Source organism: Malus domestica, chromosome 16 (genome assembly GCF_042453785.1).
Source record: "Malus domestica chromosome 16, GDT2T_hap1".
NCBI classification, from domain to species: Eukaryota; Viridiplantae; Streptophyta; class Magnoliopsida; order Rosales; family Rosaceae; genus Malus; species Malus domestica.
The window spans coordinates 7,864,053-7,880,954 of record NC_091676.1 but is presented as its reverse complement, the minus strand read 5'-3'; the positions used below and the strand labels follow the sequence as shown (position 1 = coordinate 7,880,954).

The 16,902-nt window shown below is 36.6% G+C and overlaps 1 long non-coding RNA gene across 1 annotated transcript; it reads right to left on the bottom strand.

Annotated features, from left to right (window-relative positions):
* Positions 1-4,254: 4,254 nt before the first annotated feature.
* Positions 4,255-5,890, bottom strand: LOC139187733 (uncharacterized). The gene is made up of 2 exons (XR_011576977.1): positions 4,845-5,890; positions 4,255-4,751 (listed from the first exon to the last, which is right to left on the bottom strand). It is a non-coding gene; the product is annotated as an uncharacterized lncRNA (long non-coding RNA).
* Positions 5,891-16,902: the final 11,012 nt, after the last annotated feature.

Here is a 16,902-nt window from a genome sequence, read left to right as displayed (position 1 = left end):
AATTATACCATGTTATCACTTACAGAAAACCTGATAGAAAACTTAACTAAAATACTAAAGTGTTTAGAAAAATTAAAGTTTAGGTATGAAATTGAGACAAAAAAAAATATGCGAATATCAAAATACTTAAAGGTAATAAAGTGAGAATTGTTAAAAAAAATATATAAATTCATATTGGCTGCATCATATCTAGGTAGAAGTAGAATGTGTCTCCCGCACTAATCCAACACTCCATACTCAATAACTTTCGTATGACTCTGACCATAAAAATTAAAAATAAAAATAAAAAATCATTTTTCCATGAATATCAAAGCCATAAAGCTAATTTAGATCGACACTCACCCAATCCTGCATTAACAAGCCCAACCAAGAGGAGTGAAAGCTCATCAATAGCGGCATTAGCCCCAACCAAACGGACTTGGTGACCCATCAGGAATTGGAAATCACATTAGAGCAAGTCCACCCCTAAGGACTTTGCGCCAGCACCCAGCGCATTTATCCACTCAAGTGAACAGTAAGAGCAAGTCCACCGGAGCAAAAAGAGCCCAGCACCAAGTGGAAAAAACAGGCTGGGACTCAGCCAATTCACTCCAGCCCGTGTGTTTGCCTATTACCCAGCCTAAGCTGGTCTCCAGACCAGCCCATTTTTGACAGACCTTGGGACCGGGCTGTTTGTGTTGTTAAGCCTGGCGCGTGTTCTACACGCGGGCGTCCAAGCGAGTAGCAGACAGAAAAATCAGAGGCGGGGCCCAGCCTTGCAGGCGCATTAACCTCTCCCCCCAGGTGGGCGACGTGGCCCAATTTTTGCTGTTGGATTTCCAACGGCTAGTTATTCTAGACCGTTGGATTTCCAAAGGTAAAAAAAAATTTGAATTTCACTTTTAAACTGGACCGTCCGATCACAGATCAACGATCCACGTTTTTTCCTCCAAAAAATTAAGAATTTCACTTTTAAAAAATACATAAATTTTTTAATAAATTTAGATATTATTATTATTATTTTTTATAAATTCAGAAATTAAAAATAAAATTATTATTTTATAATAAAAATATAATATTTTAATAAAATGGACTAGGCTATTTTTTGTTAGGGGTGGAGATGCTTTGGCCTATTACTGTTCACTAGGGTCTATTACTGTTCACTTGAGTGGATAAATGGGCTGGGTGCTGGCACAAAGTCCTTAGGGGTGGATTTGCTCTAATAGACTGGAGTGAATAGTAATAGACCAAGGCATCTCCACCCCTAAAAAAATGCGCTGGCACCCAGCGCATTTATTTGGTGTGTTTTTTTTTTAAAGTTTATTTCGGATAAGATTTTTAACCAATTTCGGATAAAATTTCAAATAAACTTAAAAAAAATACACACTAAAATAAAATTACATACTCATCAAATAAACTTTAAAAAAAAACACACTAAAATAAAATTACATAAACTCATCAAATAAACTATAAAAAAAAACACACTAAAATGAAATTACATAAACTCATCAAATACACTTTATTCTTCAACCACAAGCTTTTTGGTATTTTTTTTCACACAAAAAGTATATGAAAGCTTTGGTAGAAAGTGTAGAAAATATTGAAATGTGGTGTAAGGTGGAAGATGAGGGTTAGGTATTTATAGAATTTTTTTTTTTTTTTAACTTTTCTCTATTTTTTAATAATTTTTCTGTATTTTTTAATAAATTTTAATTTAGTTCATTAATGTGGACCGTTGATCTGTGATCGGACGGTCCATTTTAAAAGTCAAATTTAAATTTTTTTTACCGTTGGAAATCCAACGGTCTACAAAAAATAGCCGTTGGAAATTCAACGGCACTGAGGAGGGCCACGTAGCCCTATTCCGGGTGAACACAAGTGGGCTGACAAGCGGGCCCCGCCGCCTGCAACCCTGTCTGCTACTCGCGCACAGGCGCGATTCTGCTGCATGCGCCAGCCAATAGGCCGGCCTCTGGGTCTGTCCGAAATGGGCTGGCCTGTTGCCTGGCCTGGGCTGGGGGCTGGGACATTTTGTGGGCTGGAGCAAATTCACTGAGGGCTGGCTTGTTTTTTGGACTGAGGGCTGGGACATTTTGTTCCCAATGGAGTTGCTCTTAGGGGCTTAAATGAGTCCCAAATATCCTCAATAGGGACTCAATGCTGGCTAGGCTGAGAATTGTTTGATTTGAGCCACAAGACCAAAAGGTGACTAGTCATGATGGCATTCATCCCAACACCACTTGACTTGAACCCAGGAGCAACACGTTACACATCCTTACGGCTATGCGAAGTTTTTGTTCCGTTCGTGCCGTTTTTATAGAATAAGTTCGTCACTGTAAAAGTGCCAAAAAGTATATGTAAGCTCGCGTGAGAGAGAGAGGTGTGCAGGGATGATGGGTGTGCTGGGTGAGTGAGAGTGCAAGTGATTAGAATTACAGGCAAACCTCATACTTGCATAGTGCTGGGTTCAATCCAAGTGTAATGAATTGTACAAAACAAAAACAAACAAAATACTATTTCTTTGAAAGTTGCAGGCATTGACATGAGAGTAAGGACTGCAAAAAATGAAGGTGGTTCCAAGGAAAGCTGAGAAACTGAACCTAAACAATGCTGGGTTTTTGGCACAGAAGCGTCTTGCTCGCGGGTTGAGGTTCAATCACCCTGAAGCTGCAGTTCTCATAGCCACACAGGTGTGTTTTTAGCTCCAAAACTTGATCTTTTGTTATGGTAATGGGTTTTGTAAAGGAAACGTTTTTGTTTAGTGTTTGGGTTGGTAGATTTTGGAGTTTGTTCGAAATGGATAAATCTGTGGCGGAATTGATGGACATTGGGAGACAGCTGCTGGGAAGGTAATGGTGTGAAGTGTGAAATCCTATCAATTTGCCCTGTTTTTGTGTATGGGATGCTAATTCTGGATTCTGATTGTTGAGTAGCATCTTGGTTGCCTTCCCTTTTGCCCAATCAACGAATTTGTATCCCTAATTTCGTACCTCGGAATCATGCGTCTATTTGCTCAAGATTGATCTGCATATTTCTTTTTCAAACAGGGAACAAGTTCTTCCTGGTGTTCAATATCTTTTAGATATGGTGCAGGTATTATGCTCATTAAGGTTGCTTGTATATGTTTCGAAAAGCCTTAAACATAATGATGGCTGCTGAAAGTTTCTCATAACCCTGACATAACGTGCTGCCTAAAATCATTTTTATGAGTAAGATTTAAATGCACGTTGAAGGGATTTTTCCTGACGGGATCAAGTTAATCACCATTCACTATCCAATATCTAGGGATGACAGAAATCTGGAACTAGCTTTGAAGGATTCTTTGCTTCCTGGTATGGTATATAAGTCTGGCGGAGAGGACAAAACGTCCAAACCAAACAAGAGACAGCACTGCCGGGTCCACGACAGAGAAAATGTAGAAGGGGGGAAGGCATGGGCAGTTTGCAGTCGCAACTAGCCGCATCGGTGGAGGGAGGTTGGACAAAGTAGCTCGGATCCACCCCGAGGGGAACCAGAATGGTAGCATTGTCTCTTAACATCATAGATTAATCATAATTCCTTTATGGTTTTAAATTTTAGTAAACGCTTATGCTGAAAGCGCTTTTCTAACCTAGGAGGACTTGTGCTGAGCCTACAATTTTGCCTTAAAGTATGCTTCAACATAAATAAGTGTGATGTACAATCAAGGAAGCCATCACCCAAATGTGTGTGTGTTGTAATTGCATGAACATTTAACTTTTGTTCCATGACAGTGATGCTATTTCTTGGTGGCAGTGTGGGATGGATGCGGATGCAACTGACAGGGCGCTGCTTCAATCGTCTAAACCATTCCTACACACTATTGTTTACTGTAATGAGCTTATTTCCGCTTTGTTAGCCAGCAAATTTCTGTTGCCAGACTCCACTTGCAGGTTTATACCCTAACTCGTCGGCTAGCATGCGTACCGTTATAGTCATACACTTCCTATCTAACGTTACGTACCTTTTGGAACGAAATAACAGGCCGCGGCCAGAACAGATATAAAAGTGAGCGTTAGGATGTAAATACAGGAGAAGAGTTTCGGGTGGGTGCAGGACTAGCCGAGGCTTACAGTGTGACCTGGTGTGCTGTGGAGTATTTTGAAGCCAGCGGTTCTATCTTGCGCATGCTCTTGCAACACCACTCTCCTAACATTCCTCACTTTGGGAGGAAGCCATCTTATGTAACAACGGAAGAGCAGTAGAGGTTCTGTTAAATTACGGTGCAGAGATGGAAGTTCCAATTAAGACAACAAGTTCAGAAACTGACTACCCCGTTCACATGGTGTCACGACTTGGATTAAATAAGATTCTTCAACGATTGATTGGTGCCTGGTGCAATATCAACTATCAACTCTCAGACAGAATCTGGAGAAACTGCACTAATGATCTGTGCCAGATAATAATTTGCAGGTCAACAGAACGAAATTGTTTCTAAACATTTGCAGGTCAACAGCCTCTTGTTATAGCGCGTGGCGGGCTGTCAGGGCTGTCAGGGCTCTTGGCTTCCAGCAAGCAGTTGTAGAGGTGATTCGCTCTGGTGAAATTGCTCGATCAAGTGATGCATCAATATTTTCTCCTCTAATGTTTGTGACTCAAGCAAACAATGTTGAGGCTTTGAAGAAACTGATTGAGGGGCAGATGTTGATCTCAATGAGCAAGATGAAAAGGGATACTCAGCTGCCATGATAGCTGCAAAGGGCGGTTATCTAGAAACTTTCAAATTGCTTATCGATGCTGGGGCTGACTTAAACCTGCAGAATAAACGTGGCCAGACGGTAATGGAACTATTTGATACAAATTAAAACTCTGAAGAATTTGAAAGTTGGTGCTTAAGAATGCTGCACCTCAAAAGGTGCTTGATAGTCCTGTTGAGTTTTATGGGACTCTACATCAGGCAGCACAACACGGCCCCACAGATTTTGTTCATACATTGATAAGCAGGGGCTCTGATGTGCTTCTGATGCCGATGGATACACTCCGTTGATGTTAGCAGCAAGAGAAGGCCACGCTACGCTGTGCGAGCTTTTGATTTCTTTAGGTGGAGAATGCGACATTGCGAACGCAGGACACGAGACAACACTCTTGTTTACAAGGAAAAGTGGGATTAAAAATGATGCAGAGAATTTGATATTGGAAGAGCTTGCAAGAAGGTGCGAGTCAGGTAAAGAAGCACGCAAAAATGCGGTAGAGGATCTCCACAAACCAACGATCCAAACAAACATCCAAACAAACACAAAAACAAAAAGAAAGATTGATTAAACAATTATATGAAAATCCAAACGGGAGCTTTCTCGATCGATCTGCATAATTCACCTGTCGAACCACCTCCGAGTGGCTTCTCCGTGGTTTACAAGAGTGCGAATGTAATAGATAAAATAAATTTCCAAATTTGCAGAGGGTAATGATTCCGAACCCAATCATTCAATCACAAATTAAACAAATTTACTAGATTGTGGACAAAATCGATGAAATTGATACAGCGAGAGCATCGTTTTCGAACCTGAACATCTTGAATCGGGCATCGCGGCGGTGACCCACCTGAAAATGATGAACGGATTGCTGCAAATCCTTGGATAAATCGCTTGCGGTTGCAGACATTCGAACGTTCAAAGAAGAAATCATGGAGAAGGCGAAGAATTAAAGGGAGGTGAAGGCTTCGAAGTCGCGCTCGCGTTCGCCATCGGTTTCATTGGAATTTGGGAGAGGATTTAGTAGAACAGTCCTTTTTTAGTGCAGAGTTATCTGTTCGCCGCAATTTGGAGATTGTGGTGGTGGTATGGGAGCGTGGCTTTTCTTTTCTGTGTTTGAACTGCGGCGGTTTGGGGATGGAGATGGCAGCGTGAGGTTGATAACGGAGAGACTTGACAGTGTCCAGTTGTTGAAATTTTTATTTATGACTGAACGGATTATACATTACGTGTTTATTATGTGTTTATAGGTAAGTGATGAAAAATTTTATTTTTTAAGTTATTAACTTTGTGAGGTTGATAACGGAGAGACTTGACAGTGTCCAATTGGTGAAATTTTTAGTTACGACGGAACACGGATCATACATTATGTAGTTATATGTAAGTGGTGGAAAATTTTATTTTTTAAATTATTAACTTTTTAACGTACATATTCTATCATTTATATAGCGATATGCGATGTACTATCTCATGTGACGGTCACGAAAAATTTCTTGTCCAGTTGGGTCAAGTGAGTAGACAAGTGTCACAGATTAGAATGGCCAATTTTATTTTTTTAGGTGCAGCAAATTTGAATACTCAAGGACGTTTAAGTACGAGCGGATTATAATATGTGATGATTTTTTTCATAGAACCATATTCTATATTTAACAAAAAGGGAATAATTTATCGTAACATAAATATTCAGTAAACATTACACTTACACAAATATTAAAAACAAAATTACACACTTGACCGAACAAACATGGCAGATCATACATAGAGATCAAAAATATTAAAATTACACACCACCGACAAAATATAACAAGTCTTATGTGGAGAGATCCAAAATATTAAAATTACACACCACTGAATAAAACATAACAAGTCTTGCATGGAGATATAAATATAAAAAAGTAGTTAGTCGGAAAAGACGACTCTTGTTCTAATACATTCAAAACCAGAGGAGGGGACCAGGCATTTTGCGGATAACTAGCTCTCTCTCCATCTTTCTACTGATCTGAAAATAACATTGGAAGAGAAAATAATTAAAAATAATTATTAATAAGATACTCATACAAAAAACAAAAGAAAGAGGTAACTAAAAACATTGGTTTAGGTTTGTTAATTTTTTGTTGCCAATTGTGGCATTTGCAATTTTTTCAGTGTATTTTGTATTTGAGCAACATCAACCGCTCCTATATTATATATACGCAAATCATAGTAAAATATGGAATACGTGTGGTGTACAGGTATTATTCGGTTTTTTTTTTAATTTGTATACATGTATAATATTTGTATAAATAATTTTGAGGCCAGAGATATACTCTAAAAAAGATGAACATGAATTAATTAAAAGGAAAAATAATGAAAATGACTTGAATACTTTGAGTTTTAACGATAAGGACAAAATAAAAGGTAAAGTGAATAGTACCATGATTGACTTTTTACAGTGAAAATATGGTTTTTCGTTAAAGTGAACAGTACCGGGAGTTTTCATTAAAGTTCCCATTAATTAAAATGATTTTTTCTATAAAATAATTATAAGAAGAAAGCATAAATCACTAAGGTTTTATACTTGGGTTAAAACGTAAAATTTAGGTTTTAAACTAACCCAATCCTTGTTGGGTCTAAAATAAATTTTGGGTTGAAACCTAAAATTTGGATAATTTTAAATTTTTAAATACAGTAAATCCAATGGCTGAGATAAAAAACGATCAAATCTAAAGGTAAAAAAAAATCCAACTGCTAAAACAATTGAAAAAAAAAATATTTGAATCAAAATTCACCAAAAAACTCTATAATACATGTTTTATATGATCCGTTAAGTGAATTTTTAACTTTTCTCAGAATCTAAATATTTGTAGGTTTAAATTTTTACAAAAATAAATTATGATAATCTACATAAATTTTATATTAAAAAAATTACCAAAAAAAAAGCCTAAATTCATTCTTTAATAATGTTGGGCTAAAATTTTAACCAAAAAAAAATTTATAGGTTAAAATCTAAATTTTTGGGTCACTCAGTACTACGGTCTGGTAATATTCCTCTTTACTTGGAAGTGAGAAGTCTTAGATTCGAATCTCGTGGATAACAAATTCGATACTAAATTCAGCTGCTCATTGTGTGGCTTAGCCGAACTTCTTCTCATTTTAGTGTAAAAATATCGATGTACTAAAAACAAAATCTAAATTTTTAGAGTTAAATTTTTTAAATTTTAACCCAAGAGTTCGTGATGATTCTTCTAGAAAAAGGTTAACATGTTCCACACACATAAATTAAGAAATGGTATAAGAAAAAAAAGCAAAAAAGTATGAACAGACTTTAATACCCAAATTTTAGTAGTTTCCTGTGATATAGTTCCAAAACAGAATGTAGATGCCAGCTATGACATGTATCGCGCGGTCCCAGTTGTCAGATATGACACGGATAACCCGATCCCAGATGTCAGATATGACATGGATTGCGCGGTCCCAGACATTTCGAAATCTTAGGTTCAGCAACAATAGGACCGCCAGAAGAGGATTGAAGGAATAAAGCATTGGATTGTAAAATTGGGATGCAAGGATGCCACGCAGGGCGAGCCAATAGGTAGCCCACACTAAGCCAAGCCCCAACCAGATAACGAAGCGGTATATAAGTTGGGCGGAGAGGACAAAAAGTCCAAACCAAACAACAGACAGTGATGCTGTGGTCATGACAGAGAAAATGTAGAAAGGGGGAGGGCATGGGCAGTTATTCAATTTGCACTCGCAATTAGCCACATCGGCAGAGGGAGGTTTGACAAAGTAGCTCGGATCCACCCCAAGGGGAAACAAAATGGTAGCTAAGGTCAAGAGGATGGTCACAGTCAAATGTGGTTGCGGATATGGAGGCGGATTTAGAAGGGGTTTTTGGTTTTCATCGTCCGCCATAGTGGTGGTCAAAAGAGGCAGCTGGGAGAAGAAGGGGGAGAAAATAAGAAATGAGAGTTCAGGTGACGGTGAGGATGTGTTGAGTGGTGTTGTGGAGGAGGGAGGGAGGGAAGGAGGGAGGGAAGGAGGTGTTTGCGGTTTTATATCATCCGAGGAGATGGGATCTCATAGTGGTTACTGTGTAAGACACATGCAAAGTACATGAAAAGCAAAAGTCGTTCGCACTACTACTACAAAAGTTTGTATGACTTTAACACTAGTAAAAATTTTAATGACCTTCATTTTTAAAATGTTATTATAATAATATTATGATGTTTTTTTAGTTTTAACAATAAAGACAAAATAAATGATAAAGTGAATAGTATCAAAATTGACTTTTTAGTGTAAAAATATAATTTTTCGTTAAAATAAACAATACCAAAAACTTTTCATTAAAGTTCTCAAAAAACAAATCCTCAAAAGCTCTCAAATCTCTTTGTCCTTAAACCCTAAAAGCTCAGTGCTCTTCTGATTATTTCAAACATGCTATCTTCTTTCCAAACCTATTCATCAATTATTCCATCCCATATTGTCAAATTATTGTCAAATCATTTCAAACATGCTATCTTCTTTCCAATCCTAATCATCACGGTTCGTGAAACGACAAAAACCCAAATCAACATATTGTCAAATTCTTCCATCCCATCATCATCAAACCACCGGTCGTTAATTCTTTTTTTTTTCTTTTAATTTATTTGATTTTTGACTTTTCAATTTGTGGGGAAGTGTGCAGTTCTGAAAACGACCATGACTACTCTCCCTCTCACCAGGTGTTCATAAAATTAGGAAGCTGATTTTTACACACATTTTATAGCTTTTTTCATATTTTTTCTTTGTTCTATGCTATCGGATTGAATAAATCAAACAAAAATAATGAACATGATTAACCAGGAGTGTGTAAGAAGTTATAAAAGGTGTGTGTTTATCATTTCCCTAAAATTAATTTCGGTGTAAGCTTCCGTTTTCTCTTATAACGGTTTTCGCCTTTTAAAGGTATGTGCTTTAACTTTTGTAAACCCTAATCTTTCTATATATTTATTTGTGCATGTATATATCTATGTATCAACATATATGCATTTTTATGGTCGGATTATTAGATTATTATTAGTTAGGTTCTGCTGTAGTGCTTGGAATTTTGCATTTGCTGGCATCTCCACTTTTGTAAGTTGTTCTATTTCTTTCATATTTTATTGTATATATTTCTTTGAAATTTTTAACTTGGTTTGATTTGTGCGTCATGGTAATTTTGTTTATCTTAATGTGATATGTTAACTTGGTTAGATTGTGACTTTCAATTTTGGGTTGTTTTGTGTGACTGTGAAGAGATAGAGAGGGTAGCCATGAGACGGGCATGTATAGTGTGAACTGGAAAGAGGGAGAGAGGAAGAGAGAAAGTTAACGACTGTTTGGTAGAAATTAATTTACAAAAGAGTTAATGTTTGGACAGTGGGTAGAGAACATGTTACGCTGATCGAATTTGAAAGGACCTTGAAGTTTGAAGACAGATTGGGTACCAAGCAGATGACTACGACCATGGTAAGTAATTTATATCATAGCTTATTTCTTCCATTTAATTGTGGATTAAGCATTCTTCTTAAATAACTATACTTTTGACTGAGCATACTTCTTTGTTCCAACTTCTTTCTGGCCTAAAGAGTAGCCTATTTGATTGTATTTAACTCTATATATCACTCAACTATAAGTTTCTTCGACTTTGAGATTTTTTATTGGTCATTGCTGATATTGCTGGAGGTGGATTATATGCCCTCCCATTTTCATACTTTTCGCATTCCTCTTGTTTGTGTGGTCACGATTAAGCCACGTTAATATTTTATATTGATTTTTTTACAAAAATAATAAAACAAAAAGTAATATGAATATAAAATGTTGACGTGACTTAACCGTGACTACACAAAACAAGAAGGGATGAGAAAAGTATGGACATGGAAATGCTGACAATCCACCTCCATTTATATAACATTGTTTATGTTCCTAACATTGTTGAAAACTAGGTGTTCAGAATATTGTCTAATCACTAATTATTTTCAATTAACAAATGTGTATAAAATGGTCGGGGTTATATTTCGGCGAGTTCAAGAATTTGTACATGCACTACCGGCAATTGGGGAGGCTGATAAGGGATACCTGCTTCTGCAGTCGTCATTGACAAATATAAACCATGAAAATTAATAGGTTTTTTTTATTAGCACCCCACTAAGTGTTGAATAAACCCTACATAATATTTTATTACTAAATAACTTATATACCCTAATATGCAATTACTATTTAGGCCATATATGTATTAAAAAAACAAAATTTATTTTCTGAATACACCCCAACTATTTGTCAATATGTATTCTAAGAGGCCTCGTTTGGCATGCCGTATAAAGCATCGGATAAGATAAATAATACGGGAGCAGTTGTTTAGTGCACTCTCGTACTAAAAAAGCACCCACTTAATTATCCGGCCCATCAAATTTTATACGGTTGACACCGTACTATTAAAACAGCCCAAAAGCTCGGGATAATTAGTCAGGGCGCTGTCCTCTCCAACTTCACGAAGCCGTCGTTAACGACTTCTCAAAGTGGGCCTTCGAGCAGTTCCTCGACGAGTTCTCCACCCCGGGCGCCACTCCTCTGCAGTCATTCGCCGACTAATTTCCCGTCTTGTCCGACGGAAAGCATACAGAGGAACAAAGAAGAGAGTGAAAGAGAGACAAAAGGAGACCAGTAGCGAAACAACATATTCCACAGGGATATACAGAAAGGGGCGGATGGAAGCTGAGGAATTCGCCAACTGGAGGCGTCACTCAGCTCTTCCCCTCCTCCAAATCGAATTTTGTCAATGTTTTTCCCCAACCTAATGCCCAAAATCACAGTCAGCCCCATTTTTCTCTCCGATGAGTGTTCTTGGTTTGTTGAAAAAAAAGGTGTCCTCTGTGAATTTCCTTCCAATTGTTTTTTAGGACTAATAGAAAACAAAGTCCCTTGTGTGAATTTTCTTGGTTTGTGGTGTGTTTTTTTTGCTGGGTTGATTTGTAGCTAAAAAAAAAAGAGAAGGATTGGGAAAAAAACGATGAGAATCTGAAAGGTGGGTTTTGCTGGGTTTCTTGTTGCTGCCTTTGTGGTGAGGTTTAGTTCAGGGGAGCAGACGGGGAAGAAGAAGAAGGGATAGAAAGGGAGGGAGTTTGGGGGGGGGGGGGGTACGGCGGAGAGATCTGGAACAAGAGAGATGATTTCAGTTTTTTTTTTTTTTTTTTAATTTTATTTTAAGTTTGATTCCTTCTATCCGGTATAATACCAAACACAGTATAAATAATACGGTCATTAATCCGATACTGCACCAAACGCCCGACTAATTTAGTCAGTACTATCCGATGGCTATTTATCCTATCCGACAGAAATAATCAGTACAGTCCGAGCTGCCAAACGAGGCCAGATTGTTTTCTTTCAAGCTCTTAAATATACTCTCACCTCCATTATAAAACAAAACCCTAACTAAAAGCACAACATAGTTAATGAAAAAAGAGGTTAATTTTGACGAATGAAACATGAAATCAATGTTTTGGAGGCTTCGACGTCGTCCGTAGCTCTGTCACTTGGGTATTGACTACAACATTTGTATAATTTGTAACTTCGACATAGATTCCAACATCTATATCATCCATAAGTTTGAAACTAAAATGTCATCTCCAACTTTTGTATTATTAGAATTTAAAAAAAAATGCATGTGCTTATATATTTCTTCATAAATACATCTCCTGACTTACATTTTCCTTTGCATGAAAATCATTTAAAATCTCTAATTGATATGCAAAGGGAACTTTTGGGTGGAGCTTTAGATACTAGGCATGAATCGTAACATTAAAATTTCTTTTTTGATCCTACAGTTGCCCAGAAATATTCAAACATAAAATAAGCAAGAAAGACAATATGGGCATATACTTCTTCTCATAATGTGATCCACATATTTGAGAAATCTATGACTATCTTCTCCCCCAAAACTCTAGCACGTTCTTTGTAGAAAAACAAAGCATAAAAAACTATTTGAATAATTTAATTAAGGAAGAGTTTGATTGTAGGGTTTAAGTAGGGTGTGAGGTTTATGTAGAGGGGTGTCGGGTGTAAGGGTAGTATTGGAAAATAAGTGGGGTGTATTAAGATAAATTTTTAGTTAAAAAATAGATGTAGGGTGTATTAAGTATGTGGGGTGTAGTAAAAAAAATATGGGGTGTTAATAAAACAAGTCAATTAATATTGAATTATGTATTACTGAAATTAGTTTTTGTCGTGACACGTTTCCTTTGGTTGTGATTTGTTGCAGTTCAGAGAAAAAGCTACATGTACTCAATGGGAAATTGATGCATTAAGAATATAGTGGGTTGAGTATATTGATGACTTCATCCCAATAGGTAAAACATTAGACTAGCTAGTGTGTGAAATTTTAAATTAAGTGAATTTATAATTTTATTTTAGTTGGATAGCTCTGCACATTTTATTAAATGTGTTGATTGTGAGATTGTCTTTTGTAATACTTTGATAATGGAATCAATACTAGTTTATTTGAGGTAAATATCTTGCTTTCTAGATGGATTATGTTGTTTTCAAATTAAAAAATACATTACATATGTCATTAAACATATTTCAGGACATGTATTGAACGATTTATGACACACTTTATGTGCATATACCTAGGGGTGGGTTCGGTACGGTTACCGTACCAAAACCCTTGTACCAATTACCGTACTAAACTTTCGGTTTGGAAAAATCTATTACCATTACCGTACCAAACTTTCGGTATACCGAAGTTTGGTATTGCCAAAAGTTTGGTTGGCATGGTATGGCAATGGTAATTGCCATTTTGTTTTGGGACAAAATATGTTTTTGTTTTTTTAACCCAATTCAAGGGCAAAACTTTTTTTTTGTACCTTTATCTCATACATTATAGATTAAATTCATCTATTATTCATTATTCACAATTCACACACATAATAATTCAAATGAAGGATCAAGATTCATCATGAAAATTAAGCTTACAATCTAAATAAAAGTTACGAACCAAAACAAATAGAAGTTAACAATCCAAATAGAAATTAAAGTTTCAAACCAAATGAAAATTGGAAGTAAACTTCAAAAAGGAGAATTCATTGATCAGTTATTCAAGCTTGAGATGTCGAAGCTTTTGGAGGAGGCATTGAACCTGTAGAAGATTGAGTTTGTGTCAAGCTTACATTACAAACAAATAAAACATATTAATTAGTAGCAAGAAGAATTAAAGTTGAAAACCATTTAATAACAAATTTACTAAAAAAATTAAAGCATATCTTTCTTGTTTTCTCTTCTTCTATTTCCTTGTAAAATTGAAGCATATCTTCCGTTGGTCCTTATAGAAGTTTACTTCACATGCCCTAAGCCAACCACTAGTACACACTAGTGCCTCAATTATTTTAGGAGTCAAGGATACCCTAAAAGGGTTCACAACCCTCATCCCTAGACTAAATGCATTTTCACTAGCAACAGTAGAAGTGGGGGTTACAAAGATATTTTGGCTATTTGTGAAAGAATTAGGAAGTCTTTTGTGTTTGATTTCCACAATTTTAAGAGATCAAAGTCACCAACAACAATGCTAATATAAATAGGGTTTTATTTTCAAATTATTGGAATATTATAAATATGTGTTATATAATTATGTATTATATAAATTATAAATTATATTGTATTTTCGGTATGGTACGGTAATACCGTGATAATTGTATCCATTACCAATACCGTACCATGAAATTTCGGTACAGTACAATACCGTACCATTACCGATTGGTACAAAAAATTTGGCACAAAATCGGTATGGCACGGTTGGCAATTCGGTTGGTACGGCAATTTGGCAAAAAAAATCCACCCCTACATATACCATGTTTAGTATACCATGATGCTTATTCCTTTGTTTATAACACATATTCCACGTCTCAAATTGAAATAGATGACGCGCTTTATTTAATTCAATGATGTTTGTTACGTGTTTCCATAAACTATATATGACATTGCGCGTATGTCATATTTAATATGTCATGACGCTCATTCATCGTTTATGAGATTTATTCCGCATCTTACTATTGCAAGGGGGTAGGACCCAAAACAGAGTAAGGGAAAAACAAAATCGTTCGATGTGGGATGAAAAGGAGGTCAAGATAGCTTTACTTTTGCCGGCACGTGTGTTGGAAAGGGCGGTGAAGTGGGCCTTATTATTACTCTTATTTAACAAAACAAAAATGGTCTTATTATTGCGAGTGGGTAGGATCCAAACAGAGTTAAGGGAAAAACAAAATCGTTCCTAAAGATGTCGGATGAAAAGGAGGTGAAGATAGCTACTTTTGCGGCCTGCAAATGTGTAGGACGCAAACAGGGAAAGGGAAACCAAAATCGTAATGACGTGTGTGGGATGAAGGGAGATGAATATGGGTTCATCTGTCTCTTACCTTTACGAGTAGAGGTGGGTTCGAAAAATCTAGACTAAAAACAGGAAAAAAAAAATACTAGACTAAGAGGTGATTTGGGAGTGAGGTACTTTAAAAAAAAAAACCCATGAAAAAAAGCTGTGAGGGTTTTAGGTGTTTGGTAAACTGAAAAAAAATGGGCTTATTTTGGAAGTTGCTGTGAGAATAAGCTGAAATCAAAGGAAAAAGTTGAAGCTGCTATTTGCAGGTTTGGAAAACTGGTTTTTTTTCAAAGCACACGGAGCTACAGTGCTCTTTTAATGAAAAGACCCACTATCAGACTTTTTTTTCCAAAAGCACTTTTACAAAAAAGTTTACCAAACACTTTGCTGATTTATTTCACAGCCGCTTATTCTCACAGCACAACAACTTTTTTTCAAAGCACAACAATACCAAACCAGTCCTAAAAACAGGACCAAGACCAAATAAACCGAACTGAAAAAACAAAAAGAATCGAAACTGTCAAACCGAAAAACTAAAACCGAACTGAAAAATATTTTAATTATAAAAAACACAAAAAAAATTATAACCAAGGGGGTCGACGAACCCATTCCTGATTGAGCATCTTTCACTTAAAACCATTTTGACAGTAAGTTTTTTCTTACTAATACCACTATGAGTAGCATATTTAAAAAACCTGGATCATAAATAATTGTTTAATAGGTTATCAATTCCCATCTTTCATCCCAATCCCAACTTTTCTTTAAGACTTTAATCCTAGCCGCTTCGTTCCCAATTCCCATCTTTCATCATCCTCTTCTCTCTCTCTCTCTCTCTCCAACCAAACACAACCACAACCCAGAAATCCCACCTCAGAAATCAAGCTCAACCACTTCCCCAACCTCCAATCCCACCTCCCCTCAGTTTTCGTGTCAAATCGGCAGAACTCACTGCCCAATTTCTTGGTGTGCTGTATTTGCTCACTATTGTTTGGCTGACTTGGTGGCCTCGAAGAGAAGCCTGCGGCAGCTTGTAAGTAGGATGCAGTTTCGGTTCTATTTATTGTGTTATTTGTTTCCTTTATATTTAGTATATTTGTATGTCATATAGAATTGAAGATTCTGGCTATTTCTTTCATGTTTTTACATTTAATCTTTTTATTGTCTACCGGATCTTCACATATAATACAACTGCATCAAGGTTTTATTGGTGGGGGCGAATGAGTTTTGTGTGGAGTTCGATGGAGGACGTCGACGTCTGCTTCTCTTTTTGTTGTTGGGGCTTGGTTGGTCTTCACCTCTGGTGTTTGTTGGTTGCTGGTTCATGGTCGCCGGAGCTTGCTTGACGTCGGCTAGGGTTTTCAGGTTTTTAGGTTTTTTTCTTTCTTTTTCGGTCTCAACCCTGGGTTTGGTTGTTGTTGTGCTGGCCCTTTTTTTGTTTGTGGTTAGTTGTGGCCTTTTGTTATGTACGTAACTTTCTAGTAATGAAAGTTTACTTTTTATCAAAAAAAAAAAAAATTCATGGAAAAAACCGAACTAGACCGAAATCGGATTGAAAAAAATCAAAAAAAAAAAAAAAAAATCGAACTAAACCAAACAGTAATTTCGGTTTCATTTCTGGTTTCGGCAAAAAACCGAATCAAATGGAACCGAACTCACCCTTATTTGCAAGTGTGAAGGATCCAAATAGTGTTGGCTTCCCAACTTCACTTGACTTAAACCTAGGAGCAACGGATCCTTGTGGCTATGCTGAGGTTTTGTTCTACGTATTACAATCTAGTGGTATTTTTTTTAATTTTAAGCGGGAGTTTTTATATTCGATTCTCGTCAAAGGCGAATTTGAACCGTATT